A 22,025-nucleotide genomic window follows, 5' to 3' on the forward strand; every position below is an offset into this window, starting at 1 on the left:
ACCCACAATTAAAATATGAATCATCTTTACAGAGCCCATATGATGATAATTTATTCATCAACGTATTATTGAGTCAAAACCAGAAGTCCCATTATGTATGTAATTGTCATGAGGCTTAATTGAACCTCAATCCTCAAGTTCATCCAGTAAATTACATATTGAGCTTGTTTGCAGGGATTTACACCTATATTTATAGGTAAGACATTCCTGCTTTGAAGAACAACTTTGTGACTGATTGTAAAGAGAAAAATGCACATTTTCAGTTCACTTTAGCTTGACTGATGTGTACGTGGTGTACGGTTTGATCGCCGGGTGACACTACTCAAGATGACAGCGTCATACTGTATTGAATACGCGGCAAACAACGCTAAAAATACATTTCCCCATCACGGCTCTGGCATACACGTTGATGGAAAACATATGGACGCTCTCCAATTTCAACACCTGTCACAGTCAATTTCCGAGGGGATGTTATTGGAATTCAGGAAGGAGAATGTCATCATTGCCGCTAATGAAGCAGAAGGGAAGCGCTGAGTTGATGTGAACGCCAACGACATTCAACACCATTGGTATTACTCCTAATTGGCAATGCTAGTCGTAAAGTATGTGTGACGATCAATAACAGCCAGGGCTGAGGTGTGAGGGGTCAAAATCAAATCACAATATTAGACACCCACTACTACTATTATGACAGTACTTTGTGTCATTGTATGCTTCTGTTCTTAATTACTTGTGGTTATAGCTGTACGGCAGATATTTAATTCCATAAAATGTAGCTTTCAGCCGTTGCATTATACGACTCACTCTAATCCGAAATTAGTCATGGATTTATTTGGATTGAGTTTTTTCTTGCCCTGACGTGGGATCTGAGCCGAGGATGTCGTTGTGGCTTGTGCAGCCCTTTGAGACACTCGTGATTTAGGGCTATATAAGTAAACTTTCTTTCTTTCTTTCTTTAGTTTATTTCGAACATGAACACACTTACAGCCAATGTTCCCTCTAATTTTTTATGTGTGTGAGCAAACGCAAAAACTCCCTGAGCTTTCAGTGGAGCCCATGTGAGCAACATCAGACGTGCACACTGTCCCAAACCTGACTAAATAACGAGTTCAATCTCCATCCATCCATCCATTTTCTACCGCTTGTCCCTTTCGGGGTCGTGGGGGGGTGCTGGAGCCTATCTCAGCTGCATTCGGGCGGAAGGCGGGGTAAACCCTGGACAAGTCCCCACCTCATCGCAGGGCCAACACAGATAGACAGACAACATTCTCTTATTATTATAATCAAATGACAGCAGTCATTTCCATGAGGTTATTTTCTAATATAAGTGTTTAGGCCCACTTACAATGACAATAACAAAAAATATTGTTTTTCATGAACTGTGTACTTGTATTGTTTGTCTGGGTGGAGGTCCTGCTTTGGAAATAATTGGTACCCCTTTCAGACATTGCATTTAGTTCCCATTAAAACATTCACATGTTGCACAATGAGATGTAAGCAGGGGATCATGTGTACATTCCTGCAACTTCCTGTTTGTAAAAAATATATTTTTATTAGTATTTATTTAATATATTAACAGCATTTCATGATTAATATTTATAAATTAAGATTCCTAATAAATGACACTAGAATAAGCACACATTTGATTGGTAAATCATAGTGTAACGACCTGGAATTACACTTTATGTGTGGTGTTGGAGTTGTCCGACTTTTTGTGTGGCTGTAAACGCATCACTGGCTAAGTGCCATATGTGCATGTGTTGGCGCAAGTGAGAAAGAGCAAGCGGCTGCTGTTGATATAACAAAGTTGGTTTTGGTCTGATTTGTACTGCAGAAAATGACCAGTTTTGCTAGATATCATTTTTTTTACTAATGTTTTGGTGATGTGTTTATGGCCGACAATAAAGAGTTTTGCTCAGTAAAGTGATCGATGGAATTCATGTCCTCTAAGCGTCTCGACAGACGTTACAATATTTGAACAATGATGACGAAAACTGTTTTCTCTGTCGTGTCCGTGTCGTGTCGAAAATTGTTATGCGCTTATTTTTTTATTTGATTTTGTGCGTGGCATAGATTTGCCATGCGCAGAGGACGCTTGAGCAGTGCGCAATTGTACAGGCGCGCACCTTAGAAGGAACATTGCTTACAGCATAATACATCACACAATTTCATATCATTTCCCTTTACATCATGTCCGAAAAGGAGTAGGAAGAAGCAAAGCTTATTTAATCGTACCCCTTTCCCACTTCAGAACGTTTACAAATATATACATTCATTTACTGACTTTTTTATAGTAAAATGACATCCGTGAATGAGTAATACAACAGTTTTGTAATATATAATTAAGTCAGTCATGATACACATACTGAGATGAAGAATATCTTATTTTCAGTAAGGTTGAAAGTATTTCTCATAGTTCTTCTTCTTTGTACTTTGTAAGCACTATTCATTTGAACAACCTCTTAAACTGGATCATATCAGTACAATGTTTAACTTCTTTACTTAATCCATTCCATCATTTAATTCCACGTACTGATATGCTAAAGGTTCTAAGGGTTGTACGTGCACACAAATGTTTTAAATTAGATTTTCCTTTAAAGTTATATTTCTCCTCTTTAGTTGAGAATAATTGTTGTACATTCTTTGGTAGCAGGTTATAGTTTGCTTTGTACATCATTTTAGCTGTTTGCAATTTTACCAAATCATCGAACTTTAATATTTTTGTCTCAATAACGAATTGAGTTAACGGTTAACGAATGTAGCGCACATTTGTAGTTGTTTCCCCATATTTCTGCACAATAACTCAGATATGGTAACACTAGCGAGCAGGAGAGAATATTAAATGATTTTTGGTCCTTTGATTGATTGATTGATAGATTGATATATTTAACAAAAGCAGGAGGAAGAAGCAAATCTTATTCAATCCTACCGGTCTCCATCTTTTAACGATTACTGATCATTTCTTCACTTCCTGTGTGATGGTTTTTTTTAAATAGAGGGACAAAATGAGAACTACAAATAGATAGCTTTCTCTCAAAGAAAGGGTGAAAAAATTAAAATGCAGTAAGATCTCAACTCGCGAGCTTAATTGGTTGTGTAACAAAGCTCTCAACTCAAAACACTTGTATCTCAAATCAACATTGCCCATTGAAAATCATTTCAATCAATTTAATTAGTGCCCACTCCCTAAAACAGCACAATTTTAAAGCTGCACTAAGTAACTTTTCAACCTTCATAAAATATGTTCACAACTTTCCGGATGATAAATGGACTCATAACTAGTTGAATGACACCTCTGTCATGGCCTGAGGGGGTCTGTATCGCTTCTACTAGCACTAGGTGATATCGAGGAGGGTGGTAGGAACCCTGCCACACAAAAAAAACTACAAAAGTGCTGAATAACTTTACGGCAAATGTCACTTTGCCGTTTTTCCATTTGTTAAAAAGATGGAAGTCGATGCAAACACCTAAGTGCTGCCAGAAAATTAAATTAAGAAGTAGAAGAAAGAGAAGCTACAAAACAACCAAAGAAACGAAAAGTTTCGTCTGAGGAGACAAAAAAAAAAGAAAAGGGAGGCTACCCGGATAAAAGGACAGTTAAGGATAGATACATTCACTCATTGGCGTAAGCTCAAAGACGAGGAGGGATTTTTCGACCAATGCTGCCTTGGTTCTGTAAATGACTTTCTTAAGTTAAAGTTAAACTTAAGAAAGTTGATGCTAAAATATAAATCTTATTGCTAATTTTGGCTATGGGAAATTTGAGTGGTAGCAATAAATAACCACCAGCTTGATAGTTGGCAGTTCCACACTGACACAACCAGAATGCCATCATCACACCTGTGCATGATTTATGCTGGTCAATCAGCATCCTGATATGCCACACCTGTGAGGTGGGATGGATTATCTTGGCAAAGAAACAATGCTCACTAACACAGATTTAGACAGATTTGTGAACAATATTTGAGAGGAATAGGTCTTTTGTGTATATAGTAAAAGTTTTTAACTCGGGAAAAATGGGAGTAAAAACAAAAGTTTTGCGATTACAATTGTGTTCAGTATATATCACAACGATAGAATACCACTTTTCTCCTTCTTTCCTTGTGCAGAGAAACTCATCAACATAACATATTTGCAAAACATGAATAGAGAGCCTTGGTCACTTGAAGTTCACAATTTGTAGAACCAGTGGGTGCAGGGAGTGGTGTACAGGAGAAACAGAAGGTAATGTGGCCATCTCACTTTGTGTGTTGGAGTGTGCAAGCTAACACAAAAACTACTGAATTGGTTTTCCTCGTGGAGTGGTGTAACGTGCTGAGCGAGAAGCTACTTGAAGTAAAACAAGATAAAAACAAAGTCATGATTGCAACTCTCCGTCGAGCCTCAGAATACAGATGGGTATGTCCCGTCTGTGCCACAATCTACAACACAACGATATAATAGATTTACTACCTATGCCGTTCGTCACACTACTTTGACAAACATGGTTTGTTCTTGTAAGCTCACTTCATTTACTAAACTAATGTTGAAGTTTTTATTTTGACTATATGCCCTGTATTTGTTTGTGTGGACTAGTGATCATTTGTTTATGGGGCCGCATTTCCAAAAAGCTAAGAAGTGGGGGGGGCCAGATTTCTTATTATTATTCTTATTTTGTATAATCCGGAGAACCACCGTCGTCTACAGTAGACATTCAATTTTATGGTTTTTGGTTTAAAGTTTAAGTTTGTTTCAAACATGCATACAATTACAACATGATGCATCACAATTTCCAGGTTCTCTTTTCAACATGTTCAAAAAGGAGGTGGAAGAACCAGAGCTTATTTAATCCTAACCCTTTTCCATTTAATACTAACAGTTGTGTTTACTTCCTGTTATCAATTTGTTCACAATATACTCCATAAATAATACAATTCAAAATAGATCAATAATGAGGGAGATAAATAAGATTATCAATAAGTTCAATATTTTTTAATTGTACTTCTTCTTTGTAGTTTGTAAACACTTTGAGTTTGACAGTTTCTTAAACTGGATCATATTAGTGTTTTGTCTGATTATGTTAAACAATGGAATGGATTAAGTAATTCCACATACTGATATATTAAAGGTTTAAAGTGTTGTACGTGCATATAAATGTTTTAAATTAAATTTTTCTTTAAGGTTATAATTCTCCTCTTTTGTTGAGAAGAAGTGTTGAGAAGAATTGTTGTACGTTCTTAGGTCGCAGGTTATAGTTTGCTTTGTGCATAATTTTGGCAGTTGTCCAAATTCCCTATATCGTTGAATTTCAATATTTTTTATTCAATAAATTAAGGGTTTGAATGTTCTCTATAGCCAACATTATGTATTATTCTAACTGACCTCTTTTGTAACGCGGTTAGTGACTGAAGCGTACTCTTGAAGTTATCTCCCCATATTTCTGCTTCTGAGCTCCACACAAGGATCTGGGACTTCTCAATAGGGGATGTATTTCAGAAGTAAAAAAACTCATTGTATGTGATTGGATAAACCACTTGTCCGTTATCTTGAATGACGTGCTACCTTAACCACTCACATCGAAATCAACCCATGACGCTGGGTTATCCAAAACAGAACAGCCGACATATTGGATAACGACGGAGCAAAAAGTTAGATCACTTTTACTGAAACAACGCAGCAATGTCAGCACACGACTCCTCGCTGCGTGCCGCCATTGTTGTTTGAATCAAACAGTCGCTTCGGCGCTACGTCACATCTAATGAAATCCCGCCCGGCGATCCTGATTGGTTCATTATTTTTTGCTATCTTGAAGGAGTTTGCAATGCCCTCAACCCCAGATCCTTTGTGTGGAGCTCAGCGAACTACAAGAATCTGCCATCAGTGTGTGAATGTGTGTGTGTGTGTATACTTGTGTATAAAAGTATAATCCATTTAGCATTTATTATTATCAAAATCATTGGTAAAAATATTAAATCAATAAGCGTTGCACAGTGTTCTGTGATATTGCTCGGCATTGTGATGGCACTGATGTTATACGTTGTATCAATGAAATCATCAATGGACTTTTGATTATTGAGGTTCAATAGGTAACTGTTAAAGTCACCACATAAGAACATTATTTTTCTTATCTTATTCTTAATTTTATAGTCCTCAAACATTTGAATTTGTGTGATTTGGAAATTGTATAGCTGCCCTGTTATGGGTGGGGTAAGAATTGTAGACAATGACCACAAATTCCATTTCCAAGTGATTTGAGTGTTGAGTTGAGTTGAGTTGAGTTTGAGTTTATTTCGAACATGCAAGCATACAACATGATACATCACAATTTCCAGTTTCTCTTTTCAACATGTTCGAAAAGGAGTAGGAAGAAGCAGAGCTTATTTAATCCTACCCCTTTTCTTTACATAACAGTTGCTAAAACTTTTTGTTCACTTCCTGTTCTTAATTTATTCACAATAAACTCCATAAGTAATCACAATAAAAATAAATAAATAAATAATAGTAAGAATTTAATAATAATAATTGGTGAAGTAAGTCATATTTCATATGATGAGATAAGTAAGATTACTTTAAGAATGATTGAATGAATGGATGAAATAAATTGAGAATGTTTGTCATGGTTCTTCTTCTTTGTACTTTGTAAACACTTTAAGTTTGAAGAGTTTCTTGAAGTGGATCATATTAGTACATTGTTTGATTGCTTTGCTTAATCCATTCCATAATTTAATTCCACATATTGATATACTGAAGGTCTTAAGTGTTGTACGTGCAAACAAATGTTTTAAGTTACGTTTTTCTCTAAGATTATATTTCTCCTCTTTTTTTGAGAAGAATTGTTGTATATTCTTGGGTAGCAGGTTATAGTTTGCTTTGTGCATAATTTTAGCTGTTTGCAAATTCACTATGTCGTGGAATTTCAGTATTTTTGATTCAATAAATAAAGGGTTAGTATGTTCTCTATATCCAACATTATGTATTATTCTAACTGATCTTTTTTGTAACACCGTTAATGAATGAAGTGTACTTTTGTAATTATTTCCCCATATTTCTACACAGTAGCTCAGATATGGTAACACTAGTGAGCAGTAGAGAATATGAAGGGATTTTTGGTCTAGAACATGTTTTGCTTTATTCATTATTGACGTGTTTCTTGCAACTTTATGTTGTATATTTTTTACGTGAGATTTCCAGTTCAATTTATCATCAATCATTATACCTAGAAATTTGGTTTCGTTTACTCTTTCAATTTCTATTCCGTCTATTTGTATTTGTGTTTGACTTTCTCTTCTACTATTACCAAATAGCATTATTTTAGTTTTACTAAGATTCAACGATAGTCTGTTTTTGTCAAACCATCTTTTTAATTTGTTAATTTCTTCTGTTATTATTTGTATTATCTCCTGTGTGTTCTCTCCTGAACAAAACGCTGTTGTATCATCCGCAAATAATACTAACTTTAAATCTTTTGTAACTTTACAAATGTCATTTATATAGAGATTGAATAATTTAGGTCCTAGTATCGATCCCTGAGGTACACCACAGGATATATTTAGCGTTGTAGACGTGTGTTCGCCTAGCTTCACGTATTGTTTCCTGTTCGTTAGATAACTTCTTATCCAGTTTAAGACTAACCCTCTGATGCCATATCGTTCTAGTTTTTTGATTAAAATATTGTGATTTATTGTGTCAAATGCTTTAGTTGGATCCATAAAAACTGCTGCCGCACATTTTTTACTATCTATTGCATTGGTAATTTCTTCTGTAATTTCAATTAAAGCCATTGAAGTTGAAACATTAGCTCTGTATCCATATTGGTTCTCTTCGAGTATTCTATTTTCATTTATGAAACTTTCTAATCTGTTATTGAACAGTTTTTCAATGATTTTAGAAAATTGTGGAAGTAGAGAAACAGGTCTATAATTTGTAAATTGATGTTTGTCTCCAGTCTTATAAATTGGTGCAACTTTAGCTATTTTCATTTTGTTTGGAAATGTACCTGTTTGAAACAATTTCAAGTGATCTGAGCATCAATATAGAGTATATGTCCCAATCCAAACAACCTTTCCCATTAATGGTATACATTAACTATAACCAACAAATAAAGTCAACACACGGTCACACATAACACACCATTTTGGATTTTCTATTAACGAGTTCCACGAGGATGACCAGAGTGATGGTGTTGTTTCGTCTATTCAGTGGGATGCATGTTTCCATGGTATTCATGTTGACTTCAATTTCCTTTGATTGCAGGAAATTGACCACTTGCTGCTCTGCTGAGGCAACATCCATTTAATTTAGTTCTTCTCCATTATCCACAGCTTCCGCGTAGGAGCTTGGTTTAATTCGGTGCCCTGTCACAATGATATATCATTCATTCGATTATTCTGATTTATTTCAGCTACAATATTTCTCAGCGTGATGCTATCTTGTTTCACTTCAATGATTTCCTCTTAGAGACCCTTCATCTCCTGGCGCATTTCTGCTTTCTCTTTGAAGAGATTCACCACCATCTCCTTGAGATCTTTAGATTCCCTTTTCGTGTTGTTATGGGTTTGCAGACTTTGTTTATTTCACTGCACACTACTCATATCGTCTTTATGTTCTATATTTTCTCTTTCCAGGTCTGCTCTAGGTTGTTAATTCCATTTCTGCTCTCAGGTGGTCTGTTTTTCGTAACATCAAGTTTAGTTTCATATATTTGTACCATGAATTGATTTACGTGGACCCCGACTTAAACAAGTTGAAAAACTTATTTGGGTGTTAACATTTAGTGGTCAATTGTACGGAATATGTACTGTACTGTACAATCTACTAACACAAGTGTCAATCAATCAATCAAAAAGCTTCCTTTTAGACTCATCTGATTCAAACGACACTGAATGTGCTCGGATTTGAGCTTTTTTCCTAGTTTTTGAGATCGTAGCGTTCAGTAGCCCGCTAATGGCAGTTGTCTCTCTAGCAAACTGCGGCCCTTTGACCTTGTATATTTCAACAAATTAGTGCCTTGCACCGTTCAGAGATCAACTGGAGGTGTCGGTCCGTCAACTGAGATCACTTTGTGTGGCCAGAAACACTTTAAAACTGCTTTAAACTTTTGCCGTACAATCCCAGTGGAGCGTCTGGTTGCGAGGCAACCATTTTGACTTGCGGAGGGGGCTTTTAGTTTGAGGCTAACAGCTCTTCTAATTCGATTTTTTCAGCGAATCTGTGCCTCTCACCGGACCGAGAGCAGTTTGAAGATGCCAGCTAACTCTCACGTAGCTGTGATCACAATCACAGCTCAAAAAAACCTGGTAGCAAAAGCAGAGCCTTTTTCTTTGCCACATACACTACCGTTCAAAAGTTTGGGGTCACATTGAAATGTCCTTATTTTTGAAGGAAAAGCACTGTACTTTTCATTGAAGATAACTTTAAGCTAGTCTTAACTTTAAAGAAATACACTCTATACATTGCTATTGTGGTAAATGACTATTCTAGCTGCAAATGTCTGGTTTTTGGTGCAATATCTACATAGGTGTATAGAGGCCCATTTCCAGTAACTATCACTCCAGTGTTCTAATGGTACAATGTGTTTGCTCATTGGCTCAGAAGGCTAATTGATGATTAGAAAACCCTTGTGCCATCATGTTCACACATCTGAAAACCGTTTAGCTCGTTACAGAAGCTACAAAACTGACCTTCCTTTGAGCAGATTGAGTTTCTGGAGCATCACATTTGTGGGGTCAATTAAACGCTCAAAATGGCCAGAAAAAGAGAACTTTCATTTGAAACTCGACAGTCTATTCTTGTTCTTAGAAATGAAGGCTATTCCACAAAATTGTTTGGGTGACCCCAAACTTTTGAACGGTAGTATATATATATATATATATATATATATATATATATATATATATATATATATATATATATATATATATATATATATATATATATATATATATATAAATAAATAAATAAATATATATATATATATATATATATATATATATATATATATATATATATATATATATATATATATATATATATAAAAGGACGATATATATATATATATATATATATATATATATATATATATATATATATATATATATATATATATATATATATATATATATACACATATATATATATATATATATATATATATATATATATATATATATATATATATATATATATATATATATAGCAGAGCCAATGAGAGGTCCTCTATTACGCTCATAAAATCCAATAAATAACCATTCAAAAAGCGCCCAAAATACTCCATTTTCATTTTGCGACTTGAATATTCACCACGTATTTGTGATATTGTTATTATGAGCGCTAATGCCGACTAACTACTTTAGCGTGTGTGCCTTATATTTACATCATCGAGTGGTCTGCCGCTTCCTCGCTTCCTTTGCTCGAAAAAGCTTATCGTAGATCATAAATCACGCCTCTCACCTGGACAGTAGAAGGACGAGGATGTGCTCCGACAAGTTGGTACACTTTGACAGCCAATTTAGACAGGAAAGGGCGAGAAAGACACAAAAAGACGCTTGGTTCCACCCCCTTTGCTTCGCAAGGATTGAGTTATTTTTCATACAAAACGTGAAAATAAGATTCTATTAGTCGGCATTATAATGACAGCAGACATTGTACAGTAAGTGATGTTTTGTTATGTTTGTTTGCTCTCATTAAGTCTGCAATGAGTAATATTCAATGATTTGGGGGGGGGGGCGAACGTTGTAATGTGTTTTTGATATTAATGCACCACGTATGCTTAAAATGAGCAAAATACGTAAATATTAATATTGTGTTCGTTACTACATTACATATATACTTACAGCATGTATATAAAACTTTAATGAAGGTGTTTGGGTGGTTTTTAGGTTTTTTTTAGGCAGAATAGAGCGACTTCCATCAGCTCCATTGTAAGCAGACTTTTGATCAAATTAATGTTTAATTTTTAACAACATATACAGTACAGGCCAAAAGTTTGGACACACCTTCTCATTCAATGCTTTGTCTCTATTTTCATGACTATTTACATTGTAGATTGCCACTGAAGGCATCAAACTATGAATGAACACATGTGGAGTTATGTACCTAACAAAAAAAGGTGAAATAACTGAAAACATGTTTTATTTTCTAGTTTCTTCAAAATAGCCACCCTTTGCTCTGATTACTGCTTTGCACACTCTTGGCATTCTCTCCATGAGCGTCAAGAGGTAGTCACCTGAAATGGTTTTCACTTCGCAGTTGTGCTTGAAGCTCATCGAGAGAATGCCAAGAGTGTGCAAAACAGTAATCAGAGCAAAGGGTGGCTATTTTGAAAGAAACTAGAATACAAAATATGTTTTCAGTTATTTCACCTTTTTTTGTTAAGTACATAACTCCACATGTGTTAATTCATAGTTTTGATGCCTTCAGTGACATTCTACAATGTAAATATTTATGAAATAAAGAAACGCATTGAATGAGGAGGTGTGTCCAAACTTTTGGCCTGTACTGTATATTTTTGTCTTATATAAGGATTGTGAATGATAGGCAACATTCCAAAAAAAGTGCAGTTCTCCTTGACAATACAGTTTGGTATAAACTGAAAAAAAGCAAAGCTATCAGGATAAATGTTGACATAAAACGGACGGCCCTACAGGCTAACTAAAATTTGCATCGCGATCATTTTTAACTTATTTAGGCTAAATAATTATTTGTTTAAGGGGTTATCCGGCTTAATGTAGACATAGCTTAAAAGCCTACTGAAATTAGATTTTCTTATTCAAACGGGGATAGCAGATCCATTCTATGTGTCATACTTGATCATTTCGCGATATTGGCATATTTTTGCTGAAAGGATTTAGTAGAGAACATCGACGATAAAGTTTGCAACTTTTGGTCGTTGATAAAAAAGCCTTGCCTGTACCGGAAGTAGCGTGACGTCACAGGTTAAAGAGCTCCTCACATTTGAACATTGTTTTCAATCATGGACGCCAGCAGCGTGAGCGATTCTGACCGAGAAAGCGACGATTACCCCATTAATTTGAGCGAGGATGAAAGATTTGTGGATGAGGAAAGTGAAAGTGAAGGATTAGAGGGCAGTGGAAGCGATTCAGATAGGGAAGATGCTGTGAGAGGCGGGTGGGACCTGATATTCAGCTGGGAATGACTAAAACAGTAAATAAACACAAGACATATATATACTCTATTAGCCACAACACAACCAGGCTTATATTTAATATGCCACAAATTAATCCCGCATAACAAACACCTCCCCCCTCCCGTCCATATAACCCACCAATACAACTCAAACACCCGCACAACACACTCAATCCCACAGCCCAAAGTACCGTTCACTTTCGCAAAGTTCATACAGCACATATATTTCTCCAAAGTTATGTACGTGACATGCACATAGCGGCACGCACGTACGGGCAAGCGATCAAATGTTTGGAAGAAAGCTGCATACTCACGGTAGCGCGTCTGCTATCCAACTCAAAGTCCTCCTGCTTGTGTTGCGGTAGCCAGCCGCTAATAAACCGATCCCACTTACAGCTTTCTTCTTTGCAGTCTTCATTGTCCATTAAACAAATTGCAAAAGATTCACGAACACAGATGTCTAGAATACTGTGGAATTTTGCAATGAAAACAGAGCTGTTTGTATTGGGACACAATTGTGTCCCAATACTTCCGCTCAATCCGTGACGTCACGCGCAAACGTCATCATACAGAGACGTTTTCAGCCGGATATTTCGCGGGAAATTTAAAATTGCAATTTATAAGTTAACCCGGCCGTATTGGCATGTGTTGCAATGTTAAGATTTCATCATTGATATATAAACTATCAGACTGCGTGGTCAGTAGTAGTGGGTTTCAGTAGGCCTTTAAGTTAGCGTTTACATTTTCTTTCCACAGAGTTTGGTGACTGTAAATATAAATGCATTTGCTGTATTATTTACATTTAAGATATCATTTGTTAACAAATGATATCTTAAAAAAGCTATGTCTACATTAAGCCGGATAACCCCTTAAACAAATAATGTTTTAGCCTAAGCCCCATTTTAGCTACACTAAACCATCGTTTAAGGTTCCCCTCCTTGGATATTTTTTTTACACGGGTAAGTGCGCCGTCTAGTTCTTGAATCTCCGGCTCTTAGCTTTGTATGGACTCATTGATCGTTTACAACCTGAGTTCGGAGAAGAAGTGATGCCAGAAAGACCACGCCCCACACAGGAAGTGACATCAGAAAGAACGCGCCACAGCCAGCTTCATAACAACCCGTTCGGTAACTCGGCGGCAACCACTAGAAAGATGGAGGCGAGTCATCCAGACATGCCCGTGTTTCTCCTTCTTGAAAATGTACGGGTGCTTGTGGAAATCACACATGAATAACTTAAGAGAAAGAAACGGGTGATTGCAGCTATTTGAGATACAACACTTCTCAGACGGCAACATAGCAATGTTGAGCGACGGTTTCGGATAAGCCCTGGAAGAACGGCAGCCTGGTGGGCTATGTTTATCGCTGATTGTGTTGTGTCGGAGGAATGGCAAGAGAACTTTTGAATTTCCAGGTCAGCTGTGATTCTACTTAGCGAAAAACTTTGTCCATTTGTCGAAGGAAAGATAACGACAATGCGGGCTCCCGTGGACAAGGGAAGACAACGAAAAATAGCGAATGCATTTGGACTGGCAAAGCAGACTGTCAGTTATTGTCCGCGATTACTCAATGTCTAGTTTTGTACTCCATAACTATTTTAAAGCCATGAAGTGGTTGCGGCCGTCAAGTACGACCGCCAATTTCAGCCTACAAGCACAGTGTCCTGTTGTTGGTTGTTGTAAAATGTTCTTTATCACATTGTTTACTTTTACACGTCCTTTAAAGATGTGATTCATGTATGATGGCTCTGGTGTGATTCACTACAATAGTCTAACAGCTGCTGATGGTGAGGCAAGCAAGGTTTACTGTTAAGAGAAATGTGGCACTAGTCTACATTGAAACACAGGGTAAGGATACACTTCCAGTTCAGAGGTGACTATGATGCGCACATACACGTGTATTAGGTCCCGTTGTGCCGGCAGACCATTGTGTGTGTGGACATGGATAATGTTAGGTGGGATTTACCCTGGATAACCTTAGCCGGCTTAGTGTAGAAGGGGCCTTAGAACTACTAGGCCAGTCTGCTGCTCTCTGCACTGTGTGCTGACTAACCAAAGAAGTCTGTTGCTCAAACTTCACACCTTAATTCTAAGACGATTAACATAGCCAATGTTTTCAGGAACAGATTAGACATCAGAAGTGTTATCGTCCTGTATCGCATTAAAACAAATTGTCAAATGTATTTGTGGCGGCCCTAAATTGACTTAGAGCGCCCCACCTCAACAATATGGAAGTATAGGAAACACTGCGGAGCATCGATTTGAGTAGAATTATCATGCCTGACTTTGACCGTAAACAGGGATTTTGTTTACAGTAATGGAAGTTTCCGCTTAAATGATATCTTGAGTGATAAGGATTTACGAGAAAGGGGGGACTGAAACGCAAGGCCCTTAGTCATGTCTGTTTCTATGATCAAGGCATAAAAATAGAAGCCGGAGAAGTGCTTGTAATCGATGAGTGATGGCTGGACATACAATTGTGTGAAAGCTCCAAGTGGAAGTACAGCAGAACAGTTATTCCATCAGGAACCACCACTGGCTGCTGTCCCTGAGCCTATAAAAAAAGAAGTTGTTTAAAAGAGGAGTGGAAGTCTGCCAGTGAGCTACTCCTCTGGACCATCTGCTCACCTCATCCAAGATTTGAACCATCTTGGCTGCAGTGACCTGCTTAGATTAGATGACTGTGGCTCACTAAGTAAAGAAGCAAAAAACACGTTGCTTGTCTATTTCTGCCTAAATTAAAGCACCTATAAATGGTATTGAGCATTTTTTTTGACAGCTGTGAATTGTTGTTTTTGATTTTGCTTCCTATATTTGGATATTTAGAACTGGATCAATGGGTCGAGTGGTGCCGTTTCCCAGGTGCCAATGCCCTATATTCCTAATTATGTAATCATGTCCCCAAACCAAACCGTGCTCACATGCGGTTCTTTCTGCCCTTATGTGGGGCAGCAAATTAGATCATGCCTCAAATAAAGCTCACACAATTAAAAATTGGCGGCTATGTGTACATATAGTCGTGGTCAAAAGTTTGCATACACTTGTAAAGAACATAATGTCATGGCTGTCTTGAGTTTCCAATAATTTCTACAACTCTTATTGTTTTGTGATAGAGTGATTGGAGCACATACTTGTTGGTCACAAAAACATTCATGAAGTTTGGTTATTATATGAATTTATTATGGGTCTACTGAAAATGTGACCAAATCTGCTGGGTCAAAAGTATACATACAGCAATGGTAATATTTGGTTACATGTCCCTTGGCAAGTTTCACTGCAATAAGCAAGCTTCTGGTTGAAATTTTGACCACTCCTCTTGACGAAATTGGTGCAGTTCAGCTAAATGTGTTGGTTTTCTGACATGGACTTGTTTCTTCAGCGTTGTCCACACGTTTTAGTCAGGACTTTGGGAAGGCCATTCTAAAACCTTAATTCTAGCCTGATTTAGCCATTCCTTTACCACTTTTGACATGTGTTTGGGGTCATTGTCCTGTTGGAACACCCAACTGTGCCCAAGACCCAACCTCTGGGCTGATGATTTTCGGTTGTCCTGAAGAATTTGGCGGTAATCCTCCTTTTTCATTGTCCCATTTACTGTCTGTAAAGCACCAGTTCCATTGGCAGCACACAGGCCCAGAGCATAATACTACCACCACCATGCTTGACGGTAGGAATTGGTGTTCCTGGGATTAAAGAGATCACCTTTTCTCCTCCAAACATATTGCTGGGTATTGTGGCCAAACAGCTCAATTGTTGTTTCATCTGACATCACATAGACAAATATAAGACATTCTGGAGGAAAGTTCTGTAACTAAATATTAACATTGCTGTATGTGTACTTTTGGCCCAGCAGATTTGGTCACATTTTCAGTAGACCCATAATACATTCATAAAAGAACCACATGTTAGGGTTTGGTGATGTGGATCCCAAGGATGCAGAGACGAGTTTGGGTTTACAATTGTTCTTCCTCTTTATTAGGCGGAAGCACAAGGTAGCAAAAAAACAATGGCGATGGTGGAAAACACAACACACCATGTAACAAACTACTGAGAGAGAAAAAACACAAAACTAAAAGCGCTAGACAAGGCTAGGAAAAATATACTTCATGAGAGAAGTAATAAAACAAGGTACAAAAATAAAACGCTAGACAAGGCTAGGATTATACGGGCCAACCTGAGGTGAAAGGTACACGAACTAGTGAGTCCTCTTGCACGACCAACCGTTTGGTAGCAATGGCAAAGTTCCGGCGCTCACCGGCCGTCAGCAGCCAGTTAAAATAGGCTGCTGCTAATCAAGGTCAGGTGTGTGCTGCTGCCTTGCGTCAGCTGCACTCCATACTGTGGATGAGAGAGAGAGTGAACATGGTGCAGACAATAGAAATGAACAAGGAAATTTCAGATTACCACAGTACCCCCCCCCCCCCTCAACGGACGCCTCCTGGCGGCCTACCTGGCTTGTCTGGGAATCGAATGTAAAATTCCTTGATCAAGTCTTTGTCAATAATAAGCGATCTAGAAATCCATGACCGCTCCTCCGGGCCGTACCCCTCCCAGTCCACCAGGTATTGGAATCCCCTGCCCCTTCTTCTTACATCCAAGATGGTGTTTACTGTAAACGCTGGGTGACCTTCAACCAGCCTGGGTGGAGGAGGCGGTACCTCAGGAGGACTGAGCGGGCTGGATGAGACAGGCTTAATGCGGGACACGTGAAAAACAGGATGGCATTTAAGAGATCTTGGGAGACGGAGTTTGACTGCAACACGGTTGATTATCTTGACAATGGGGAATGGTCCAATGAACCTGGGAGCCAGTTTCCTAGAGTCGGTGGCCAATGGTAGGTCCCGAGACGATAACCAGACCTTCTGTCCCAACTGGTAGTGTGGGGCTGGTGTGCGATGGCGGTTGGCTAAGACCTGGTTCCTGGCCGATGTTCTTTTTAACGCAGCCCTGGTGTTGCGCCAAGCCTGGTGAGCCCGACGCAGGTGTGCCGTTACGGATGGTACGTCGGCATTGGGTTGGGTAGAAGGAAAAACTGGGGGTTGGAAACCATAGGCGACGTGAAATGGAGACAGACCGGTGGCGGAGCTAATGAGAGAATTGTGAGCGTATTCTATCCATGGGAGATTTTCAGACCAGGTTGCGGGTTGGTGATGACAAGTGCACCGGATGGCCGCCTCCAGGTCTTGGTTGGTCCGCTCGGTCTGTCCATTGCTCTGAGGGTGGTAGCCGGAGGATAGGCTAGGGGAGGCCCCCAGAGACTTGCAGAATGCTCTCCAGACGGCCGAGGAAAACTGTGGCCCTCTGTCGGATACAACATCAGTGGGGATGCCGTGCAGCTGGAAAGCGTGGAGCACTAATAATTGGGCTGTTTCAAGAGCAGACGGCAGCTTGGGGAGGGCTACGAAGTGGGCCATCTTCGAGAACCGGTCCACAATGGTCAAAATGGTGTCACTTCCCTCAGAGGGGGGCAGTCCTGTGACAAAATCCACAGCTATGTGTGACCACGGGCGGGAGGGGATGGGTAATGGGTGTAGCAGTCCTGCTGGGGCCTGGTGGGATGCCTTGTTCCGGGAGCAGATCCGACATGCTGCCACAAACGCCTTCGTATCTGCCAGAATGGATGGCCACCAAAAACGCTGGGAGAGGATAAAACTGGTGCGACGAATACCTGGATGGCAAGCGATCTTCGACCCATGTGCCCAATCCAGAACGCTGGAACGGAGCCGAGGAACCACAAACAGCCGACCTGGTGGGCAGCCCCGCGGAGATGTGTCCGACTTCAGGGCCTCCAAGACCTGCCGCTCGATGTCCCACTGGAGTCCCCCAATGAAGTGGGTATGGGGAACAATAGGTTCAGGTGAGGAATCTTCCAAGGACGAAGAGTAGACACGGGACAGGGCATCGGGCTTCCCATTCTGAGAACCAGGTCGGAAAGTGATGATAAAGTTAAAACGGGTCAGAAATAGTGCCCACCTGGCCTGGCGAGGGTTCAGTCTCTGTGCGGTCCTTAAGTAGGACAGGTTCTTGTGGTCCGTGTAGATGATGAATGGTAGCTCCGCCCCTTCCAGCCAGTGTCTCCACTCCTGAAGGGCCAAGATGACCGCCAGAAGCTCCCTGTTGCCAATGTCATAATTCTTCTCGGCAGGGGATAGGCGACGAGAGAAGAAAGCACAGGGGTGCAACTTCTGGTCGCTGGTAGATTGCTGGGAGAGTACGGCCCCTACACCTGAATCAGAAGCGTCCACTTCAACAAAAAATTGGAGAGAACGGTCAGGGTAACAAAGCACAGGAGCCGAAGTAAACAATCTTTTTAGCCTTAGGAACGCGGAATTGGCATCGGGTGTCCATTCAAACAGAACCTTAGTAGAAGTTAGCCTCGTAAGTGGCTCAGCGACGCGACTAAAATTGCGAATAAATCGCCGATAAAAATTAGAGAAGCCCAAGAATCTCTGGAGGTGCTTCTTGGACACCGGAGTGGGCCAGTCTACTACTGCTTTGACCTTAGCAGGGTCCGGTCTGAGTCTACCCTCCTCAATGATAAATCCTAAGAAGGGTATGGAAGATGAGTGAAACTCGCATTTTTCTGCCTTGACGAACAGTTTATTTTCGAGCAATCGTTGAAGGACTAACCGAACCTGCTGCACATGTTCGTCAAATGTCGAAGAATAAATTAATATATCGTCCAGGTAAACGAAGAGAAACCGCCCTGTCATGTCCCGAAAAATATCATTAATGAAGCCCTGAAAAACGCCAGGTGCATTTGTAAGTCCAAACGGCATGACAAGATACTCAAAATGTCCGAGAGGAGTGTTGAATGCGGTTTTCCATTCATCCCCATCTCGGATGCGAACTAGATGGTACGCGTTACGTAGATCGAGTTTAGTAAAAAACCTTGCGGACTGTAAGGGAGTAAATGCAGAATCAAGGAGAGGAAGAGGATACTTATTCTTGACAGTAATCAGATTAAGAGCGCGGTAGTCTATACAAGGCCGTAGGGACTTGTCCTTCTTTTCGACAAAAAAAAATCCGGCGGCTACTGGTGCGGTCGAGGGGCGAATGAGGCCCGCAGCTATTGAAGTGTTTATGTATTTCTCTAGTGCTTTGAGTTCGGTGTTCGACACCTTGTACAAACGGGTCGATGGTAAAGCCGCTCCGGCTAGCAAATCGATACCACAATCGTAGGGTCGGTGGGGGGGAAGTGAGAGTGCTCTATCCTTGCTAAACACCGCTCTTAAGTCATGGTAGTTTGTGGGCACGTTTGTCAAGTCTATGTTCTCTATAACGGCGGTAGGTGGCGGTGTGTGAGATCCCGCTGCGGAACGGAGACAATGTATGTGGCAGGTAACACTCCAATTAATAATGGCCGAACGAGGCCAGTCTATGCTCGGGTTATGCTTCTGTAACCAGGTTAACCCAAGAATGATGGGCGCGGACCGTGATGGCACAATCAAAAAAATTATTTTCTCACAATGATTTCCAGACAAGCGCAGGTTGAGTGGGAGTGTCTGGTGGGTTATGCTGGTTAATAGGCGCCTATCTAGAGAATACACCCTCTTGGGTACATACAGTTTTACAACAGGAATCTTATGGAGTCTCATGAACTCAAAATCTAAAAAGTTATCATCTGCTCCCGAGTCAATGAGAGCGCAAATGTCTATTTGTTGGTTAGGCCAAGAAAGAGTACCTTTTAGCTGCATTCTGCCTGCGGCCAACGAAGGAGAACGGCGACCTCTGGTGGACGTGTCCTCTGGCGAGTGAGGGCGCACTCGTGGCCGTGCGGCGGGGCGCGGCAGTTCCTTGCAGCGGGAGATGAGGTGATCAGCGCCTCCACAGTATAGGCAGAGTTGGAGGCGAAAACGGCGTTCCCTCTCGGCGGTGGTGAGTCGACGGCCTCCCAGTTGCATTGGCTCGTCTATCTGCCATGAAGGAGAGGTGTCTTCGGGGACGAGTTGCTCCGTCTTGCAGATGGCGGGTCTAGCAGGCGCTGATTGGCTGCTAGGTGGGGCTTGTCTTCCTCGTCGATCCCTCCTCTCCTCTAGTAGGCGGAAGTCGATTTGCACCGCCAGCTCAATTAGATCATCCAGGTTCGTCGGGAGTGACAGCGGGATCATCATATGACGAATTTCGTCCGCGAGACCCAGGAAGAAGGCGTCCAACAGCGCCGAGGGACCCCAGTCACAGTCGGCCGCCATGGTGCGGAACTCGATCGCGTAATCCGCGACCCGTCGTGAACCCTGTTGCAGCCGGAAAAGGGATCTCGCTGCCTCTCTACCTGGGAGTCGTCGTTGGAAGATTTGCTTCAAGGATTTGGAAAAGTTCGCGTATGTGGAGCTGGAGGTGGTCTGACGGTTCCATTCGGCAGTCGCCCAGGTGCCAGCACGGCCAGACAGGTGAGAGATCACAAACGCTACCTTAGCCCGCTCAGAGGTGAAAGCGGACGCGTTTAGCTCAAAATGAAGTTCACACTGCGTCAGGAATTGTCTTACGTCTTCCTTTTCCCCGGAAAAACGTTCGGGTCGGGAAAGCCGTATGTTGCTAGTACTAGCGGGTTGTGTAGGCTGGGTGGATGCCTGGTCAGGCACGGTGGTCGAGGTGGGTACGACGGTGGCTAACAGCATGTTGATTCGCTCCAACATGGCGTCTTGACGCTCCGACATCCCCTGTAGACCTCGGCTCAGGTGGTCAAGCTGGTCCCCCTGCTGGTTGATCCTTTGAGCCTGGCCTTGCAATGCTCTCTTCCAGGAGTCTGTCTCTGCGGGTTCCATCGTTTTGGCCGGAACTTTCTGTTAGGGTTTGGTGATGTGGATCCCAAGGATGCAGAGACGAGTTTGGGTTTACAATTGTTCTTCCTCTTTATTAGGCGGAAGCACAAGGTAGCAAAAAACAATGGCGATGGTGGAAAACACAACACACCATGTAACAAACTACTGAGAGAGAAAAAACACAAAACTAAAAGCGCTAGACAAGGCTAGGAAAAATATACTTCATGAGAGAAGTAATAAAACAAGGTACAAAAATAAAACGCTAGACAAGGCTAGGATTATACGGGCCAACCTGAGGTGAAAGGTACACGAACTAGTGAGTCCTCTTGCACGACCAACCGTTTGGTAGCAATGGCAAAGTTCCGGCGCTCACCGGCCGTCAGCAGCCAGTTAAAATAGGCTGCTGCTAATCAAGGTCAGGTGTGTGCTGCTGCCTTGCGTCAGCTGCACTCCATACTGAGAGAGTGAACATGGTGCAGACAATAGAAATGAACAAGGAAATTTCAGATTACCACACCACATTTCATTAATATTTTTTGTGACCAACAAGTATGTGCTCCAATCACTCTATCACAAAAAAAACAAGAGTTGTAGAAATTAATTGGAAACTCAAGACAGCCATGACATTATGTTCTTTACAAGTGTATGTAAACTTTTGACCACGACTGTATATGCACGGAGAATAGGGCTGAAATTACCAACATTGATATCAGTCTGATAGCAGCAAAAAAACAGGTTTCGGATTATCCTGGTCTGCATCTAAAACGTCCGATAAAAGAAATCCGCTGTTCTTCCCCAGCTAATGCCTCTTCTTGCTGGCTTAGAAAGATAACAAGTTGTCTTTATTCGAGAGCCTTTTAAGTCTTTACTTCAAAACACTAAAAAAAACCTGAACACACAGAAATAAAATATGTCGGTACAACTTCTCATGAGATACAAAATAACTTCTCTGACACATTACAAAATTAAAGAACTGCATTTTTTGATTGATTGATTGATTGATTGATTGAGACTTTTATTAGTAGATTGCACAGTAAAGTACATATTCCGTACAATTGACCACTAAATGGTAACACCCGAATACGTTTTTCAACTTGTTTAAGTCGGGGTCCACGTTAATCAATTCAAAATAAAGGTGCTAG

General features: G+C 40.5%; 1 long non-coding RNA gene across 1 annotated transcript in view; it reads left to right on the forward strand.

The window, feature by feature from the left end:
• LOC133642457 (uncharacterized) overlaps positions 1-22,025 on the forward strand; it is a 242,932-nt gene that overhangs the window by 213,526 nt on the left and 7,381 nt on the right. The window lies entirely within an intron of this gene.

The sequence above is a fragment of the Entelurus aequoreus genome, linkage group LG25 (assembly GCF_033978785.1).
Source record: "Entelurus aequoreus isolate RoL-2023_Sb linkage group LG25, RoL_Eaeq_v1.1, whole genome shotgun sequence".
NCBI lineage: Eukaryota > Metazoa > Chordata > Actinopteri > Syngnathiformes > Syngnathidae > Entelurus > Entelurus aequoreus.